This window comes from Microtus pennsylvanicus, chromosome 6 (genome assembly GCF_037038515.1).
Source record: "Microtus pennsylvanicus isolate mMicPen1 chromosome 6, mMicPen1.hap1, whole genome shotgun sequence".
NCBI classification, from domain to species: Eukaryota; Metazoa; Chordata; class Mammalia; order Rodentia; family Cricetidae; genus Microtus; species Microtus pennsylvanicus.
In genome coordinates this window covers 90,189,884-90,197,590 of record NC_134584.1, presented here as the reverse complement: position 1 = coordinate 90,197,590, position 7,707 = coordinate 90,189,884, and positions in this window count along the sequence as shown.

The following is a 7,707-nucleotide window of genomic DNA, read 5'->3' as shown; positions in this document are numbered from 1 at the left end:
ACATTGTGTTTATCTGAGATACAATTATGACGGTGGTAGATAAGATTGCACTCCTCAAGGCGAAAGGTTGTAGGGAGCAGTAAGCATGCAAACATTGATTGATTTTAGATAAGAGGAGTTCTGTGGAGGAAACAGATAATAAATGATGGAACTGAAAGGAGTTTATTGCAAGTGTTGCGAGAACATTTGTGCTGTGGGCCCCAAGATGACAGAAAAGATCAGGGCTGAGCAGATCTTGAGCGACACTGCCCTGTTTCCCAAATTGATATATTGTTTATTTTTCCTACGACTTCTCCCATGCCACCTGTTTGTTACTGGCTTTGCACGCGCGTGCACACACACACACATCATATTCTCATCAAAATATGAAACATTCATACCTAACTCAGGATCCAGTAAGAAAAATATTTGAAACAGTATGACTTATCAAGGCAGCTGTTCAGAGATCGATTGCACAACTGAGAAGGGTAAAAATGTGTTTGTGACAATTTTGCACTAATGATGGACAGGCGGTAGCACACGCCTTTAATCCTAGCACTCAGGAGGCAGAGGCAGGCAGATCTCAGTGAGTTCAAGTCCAGCCTGGTCTATACAACAAGTTCCAGGACAGCCAGGGCTACACAGAGAAACCTTTTTAAAATACAAATTATATATAAATATATATAAAATGAAACAATTTTTAAAAAGCTTGTATTAATAACAATAGCCCAACTGTAAACTCTATTTCAACCTACCTTCTTTGTCTTCCTCCTGTCTTTTTTTTTTTTAAGGAAGGAAGGATTTATTTTGGCTCACGATTTTCAAATGTTAAAATTTTTATTTTATTTTATATGTATGGGTGTTTTGCCTGTGTGTATGCCATGGACCACTTGTATGCTTGGTGCCAGAAGGGGCCAGAAGAGTTGTCAAATGTCCTGGAGCTGGAGCTACAGGTGGTTGTGAGCTGCAATTTGGGTGCTGGAAATCAAACCCGAGTTTTCTACAAGAGCATCCGGTGGCTTTAACCCGTGAGCCATCACAATTTTTTTAAAGAGTTTTACAATTTATTTATGCGATTATGTCTTTATGTCACTTGGGCATGGATGCCAGATGAGCCCAAAGACAGATTCAGATCCCCTGGAACTGACCTTGCAGAGTTCTGAGCTGCTGCATAGATCCTGGGAACTGAATTCAGGTCCTCTGCAAGACCGCTGAGTGTTCTTAGCCTCTGAGTCATTAGTTTAAACTTTAAGGGTAAACCATTAATCGTGACCAAGGAGGCATGGCACCGGGCACCCAAGGCTGCCAGTGAAAGTGCATCTTGTAGTTAGTTGCATTGAGGAATGCTGGTGCTCTCATGTCTCTTTGGCTCCGGTCTTCCATTTCTGCGTCTCCGAGTCTAATTCATCACAGTTTGTTTTGACACACAGGAGTACCTAAAGAATGGCTATTATGAGAGTGACACTTCTAGGGAAGGGAGAACAATTGTCTACTCACCCCAAAAAAGGACCCGATGAAAGGGCAAAGCAAGGATAACTCAGGAGTCTGACCTGGTGAACCAGTGAACTCATGGGGGTACTCGCAGGAGTATAGGCGAGGGTACTCACAGGAGTATAGCTGGGGGTACTCACAGGCGTATAGCTGGGGGTACTCACAGGCGTATAGCTGGGGGTACTCACAGGAGTATAGTGGGGGTACACAGGAGTATTGCTGGGGGTACACAGGAGTATTGCTGGGGGTTCACAGAAGTATTGCTGGGGGTACTCACAGGAGTGTGGGTGTCTGTTGTGGGTATGTACATGAGTGTAGGCACACTCAGAGACCAGATCCTACTGTGGTGAGTGCCCAGCTGGCACTGAGAACTGAACTCAGACCCTCTGAGAGAACAGTGAACTCTCTTAATTGCCGAGCAGGTCTCCAGTTCCAGTTCTGGTGAGTTGGAAAAACTGGAACCAGCTGTCTCTTGTCTCCCAAAAATATACCTCAATAGCAAACACATCCACAAACTGAGAGCCCAAGGAAAGAAAGACAGTCCATTAAGCTCATGTAGATATTCTTTTTATTTAGTTTTGTTGTTTGTTTGTTTGTTTGAGACAGGGTTTCTCTGTATAGCCCTGTTTGAAAAACCCTGTCTCAAAAAAAAAACAAGAAAAAATGGAATAAAAGAAAAAAAGACAACACTTTACAACAAATGTTGCTAGGGTGTGGGAAAAGAAATATGTGTGTCTCTGTGTTGATATGCGCACTGTGTCCTGATGTCCTGGAGGCCAAAGTGTCCAGTTCACTTAGAGTTAGAGTCACAGGTGTTTCTCGGTCACCTGACATGGGTGCTAGGATCCAAGCTCAGTCCTCTGCAAGAGCACTGAACTGTCTTTCCAACCTCGGGGGAGGAATCTTCAATTATTGACTGTGGAAATGTAAGCTGGTACGGCCACTATGAAAACCATGTAAAACTGACTCAAAGCCTTGTGACGGAGCTGCTATATGACCCAGCTCTGCCAACTTTGAGTGTACCTGAAGGGCTCTGAGTCAGGACGCCACGGAGATACGTGTGCACCCATATTTATTACTAATAGAGCCAGCTTAGAACTCTGTCAACAGATTAATGGGTAAAGAAAATGTAGTACACAATGTAACTTCATGTAGGTGTACAATTGTATGTTGGTGTACAAAAGAGTTCCACAACAGCCCTGAATGGAGTATAACAAAGGTTTATTTATTTGATGATAAATTCACAGAAAGAGTAATGATCTGCATTCCACTGCATGCAATGGGACCTGGAACCAAATCCAGCAGCCAAGAGGCCCACACAATCTTTTCATCTGCATTTACAGTGCATGAGACCATGCCCAAAGTGGTCCGGTATCTTAAAGGCTATTGACTGGAGGAGTTCCATAGCACCTTCCCCTTTTGTCTAATTAACAGAGTTCTAAGTCTAATACAAAACTATATACAATAAGAACAAATATCAAGTATTGTCCAAGGAAAAGAGGAGGCAAAAACATACATAAAAATTAGAATTATAGGGCTGGAGAGATGGCTCAGAGGTTAGGAGCACTGACTTTCCATCCAGGGGTCCTGAGTTCAGTTCCCAGCAGCCACATGGTGGCTCACATCCATCTGTAATGAGATCTGGTGCCCTCTTCTGGAGTGTAGGTGTACATGCAGCCAGAACATTTTATACATAATAAATAAATAAATAAATCTTTAAAAAATTAGAATTACAACCTGCATAAACAACACCAAACAAGAAACATATGCTAAATGTTTTAATAGTTATCCTATTCTAAGGACTCTAAGTCTTATATTAAAAACGGCTTGGCTAAGTCATGAGAGGAAAGTAACTATGACTAATCTAGTCTTTAACCCTATCTTAGACCTGAGAAAGGAAATAATATTACTTGTGTAAACAGGAAGTGCAATCAAGCAACTTCCAAAAGGTGCAAGAAAGGATAGAGACAACCAGATACCTGGGCAATCACCCAAAGTCTCATTTGCAATATGGGGGCAACTGAGTTTGTCTAAAGCCTACAGTAACTGACAGACCTATTTCAGAGGCAAGAAATTTTTAAAGAAAAAATAGTCTTATCCTGTCTTGGCAAGGTTTGGCAGTCTTTTTTCTTGTATCCTGCTTGTCTAGTCTAGACACCATGTATTTTGTCAGTGGACAAGGCAGGGGCAGTTTTTGCCCCAAAGGCCAGTTTTGCCAAGAAGAATAAAAGCTCCAAGTGAAGTGTCTTCAGTGCCCAACATTCTCTCAGGAATAGATCAGTGCTTCTAGGAGTAATCATGTCTCACGTCAAGGAAATCCTAAATTATTTAAATGCCATATTCTACAGTTCTTTGAAGTGGTTGAAGATTATCTATCTATGCAGAATACAATCTCTATGCATCTAAAGAATCTGATTAGTCTAACTTTAAGTATGACAAATATGAATGATTGTTGACCTGTAATTCTTAATACCTATATAGCTTAAAGACTAAGGCTTCATATTAAAAAATTAAACAATCTTTAAACAAATGTGCCGCAAATGAGGACAATAACCTCAGAATGTAAACAATATATAATTATCTTGATCAGAGGTAGAAATGTATAGTACAGTGTGATAAATATATTCTAAAATTGCATCAATATACAAAATATCTTAAGTAGAGGTAGAAACATGCATGCATATAATATGACAAAATAACTTTGTGTAGATGCACAAATATTGTAAACAGAAATAGGAGCATATTCAATTTAATAAATATAATTTGAATTTGTATCAATATACAAGAATCTATACTAATGTAAATTATTTATAAATAATATCTCACAAGTAATCTCACTATTACTCACCATTATTATTAGTGTGAGTAAGCTCACACTAATCTACCTACAAAGTTTGTCCTCAGGGCTAGGGACATTATTAGGGATTGGTATAGGGTAGGGGATTATAAGTGGTATAGGTTGGAGGTGGAAATGAAGTAGGCTCAGGGATCTCTCTTGAAGAAAAAAAAAGGCAGTTTTTAATGAGCCTATTTTGAACTTCGCTATGAAAGTCTGAAGAGCTAAAGGCGTCAGCCTTGTTGTTTTGAAGGAGGCAATCATATAGAACCCTGTAACGCAGCAGGTTGGAATAGGATGATTAATTATTAAGTTGTATTTAGGACCTCAGTCCTTTCATCTTTAGAGAACATTATCCAAATAGTAACATAACTATTCTTCAGTGATGAATCACCAGCCTTATGAATGAAGAAAATCAACCAGAATTAACATGGTAAAATCTCCAGCATTTTTATAGTTTCCCTTTAAACTCGCATTGCTCATAAACAAATTCATTTTCCTACTTTATTTCAGTCTCTTCTCTGTCCCCTTGTCCTTCAGACAGCATGCAAATCTTCATCAATGTCTCCTCTTGTGATTTCTTTCAGTGGTCCAGAACATTACATTGCATAAATACATTTCAAACGTGAGCCAAAATATATGTATAATGTGTGTGTGTGTGTGTGTGTGTGTGTGTGTGTATTACAATAGGAATAATTTGCCGGGTGGTAGTGGCGCATGCCTTTAATCCCAGCACTCGGGAGGCAGAGACTGGCGGATCTCTGTGAGTTCGAGGCCAGCCTGGTCTAGAAGAGCTAGTTCTAGGACAGGAACCAAAAAGCTACGGAGAAACCCTGTCTCCAAAATCCAAAAAAAAAAAAAAAACAACCAACCAAACAACAACAACAACAAAAAAAACAATAGGAATAACTTAAATTTGCATTAACATAAAAAGCCTGTAACAATATGAAACTTTTAAAACTAGCAGCAGTTTCCTTTATCATAATCAATAATAATTTGTACCCAATTTCCTAAAGATATGACTAGTATTTGTAACCTTTTAGATATAAGTGACCCATATAATTTTCTTTTCCTGTGGAAACAAAAGCATAATTTCCCCCAAACATAATGCACCTTTAACTTTTACTTTAAATCAACTCTTCCCAAAGTATACAGGTTGGTATAATTCACCATTTTTTCAAGCCTCAGAACAGGAAAGGGTTAAGATGGGAAACCGCTGATCAGCAGAAGAGACTTTGAGTGTTATCACAGTGAAGAAGAACTTGACTTAGGAAGGAAAAGAGGGAAGCAACGCTGGTGGACACAGTGTCCTTGACTGCCAGTATTCGTGGGAAGAAAAATTGTTAGTGTCTCTGGTCACAATCTCAGATTCTCTGTTTCACATCTGTGCAGTTTTTTAACTACAAGCAGTCAGTTCTATGCTGTCCGGTTCACATGAGCATGTCTTCCGGTAGCATCTTTGCCCACCTGAGCATGCGCACCCCCTGCCCTCTGCAGGAGCTGCTGGCTGGCTGTTGGCCAGAGAACGACGAAGGGAGGTGACCAGTGCCATTCCTCTCCTTAGAGAAGTTTTTCTCTCAGACCCAAAGACCTGGAACTGATCCAATAAAAATGCTAGCGGCAGAGGCTGCCTGCCTCATCTCCTCCAGGACAACAAAGAAGGTCAATAGGCGTAGGAGAAAGACAGACAGACAGGTACGGTACCACTTAAACTTAAAAGACATGAACACATAAAACGGAACAGCTGCATAGTGACAATCAAAACACAGACCAAGACAGAGAGCGCTCATTCGTTCACACACACCTTTTGAAATCTCTTGACGCATACTCCCTTCTGCAGGAAACCAGGGGAACACAGCCTTTCCATAATCCAAACCGGAAGCAATTGCTGTTGTCCTTCCTTAGTAGCCCTAATCTTTGAAATATCTCTAAGTAAATGTACAAACTCTAGAAATTTACACAGTTGTTGACCTCTGCCTTAGCCCTGCTGACTTTCAAAATATCTCAAAGTAAATGTACAAACAGCTGCTTACTAGTTCCTTGGTTCATGGTTACTTTTTTTTTTTTACTTTTTTAAAGTTGATTTTTATTGATCTCTACATTTTTCTCTGCTCCCCTCTCTGTTTCTCCCCTCCCCTTCAACACTCTCCCAAGGTCCCTATGCTCCCAATTTACTCAGGAGATCTTGTCTTTTTCTACTTCCCATCTAGATTAGATCTATGTAAGTCTCTCTTAGTGTCCTCATTATTGTCTAAGCTCTCTGGGAATGTGGTTTGTAGGCTGGTCTTCTTTGCTTTATGTTTAAAAACCTCCTATGAGTGAGTACATGTGATAATTGTCTTTCTGTGTCTGGGTTACCTCACTCAAAATAATGTTTTCTAGCTCCATCCATTTGCTTGCAAAATTCAAGATGTCGTTATTTTTGTCTGCTGTGTAGTACTCCATCGTGTAAATGTACCACATTTTCCTTATCCATTCTTCGGTCGAGGAGCATTTAGGTTGTTTCCAGGTTCTGGCTATGACAAGCAATGCTGCTATGAACATAGTTGAGCACATGTCCTTGTGGCACGATTGAGCATCCTTTGAATATATATACCCCAAAGTGGTATTACTGGGTCTTGAGGAAGGTTGTTTCCTAAAATTTTCTGAGAAATCACCACACTGACATCCAAAGGGGCTGTACCACCTTGCATTCCCACCAGCAATACAGAAGTGTTCCCTTTCCCCACATCCTCTCCAGAATAAGTTGTCATCAGTGATTTTGATCTTGGCCATTCTTACAGGTGTAAGATGGACTCTCAGAGTTGTTTTGATTTGCATTTCTCTGATGACTAAGGATGTTGAACATTTCCTTAAGTGTCCTCAGCCATTTTAGATTCCTCTGTTGAGAGTTCTCTGTTTAGGTCTATACTCTATTTTTTTTATTGGATTATGTGATCTTTTGGGGTCCAATTTCTTGAGTTCTTTGTATATTTTGGAGATCAGACCTCTGTCTGATGTGGGGTTAGTGAAGATCTCTTCCCATTCTGTAGGCTGTTGTTTTATCTTGTTGGCCATTTACTCCTTATTTACACTTCTACTCGAGTTACTTCTTAGACTTATTTTTTCACACTGCACAGCCAACTTCTTTTTTTTTTCTTACGTACACCTGCGCATTTACTTATCTTTCTTTGTATTTGCATTGTGTGGCTCCCAGGATAAAGCTCTCTGCAGATCTCCCTTTTACTGCGTACACTCTTTTACCCAGCGGTGTCCTTGCGTTCTTCCCACCGTGTGCAGCCCCATGCTTGAAGCCACTCTGTAGGAGCCTGGGCGCTGAGGCTGAGGAAATGTTAGATTAAGGGAAACGAAGACAGAAACATAGGATAGACCCGGAGGACTGAAGGCTAATACCAAACAGC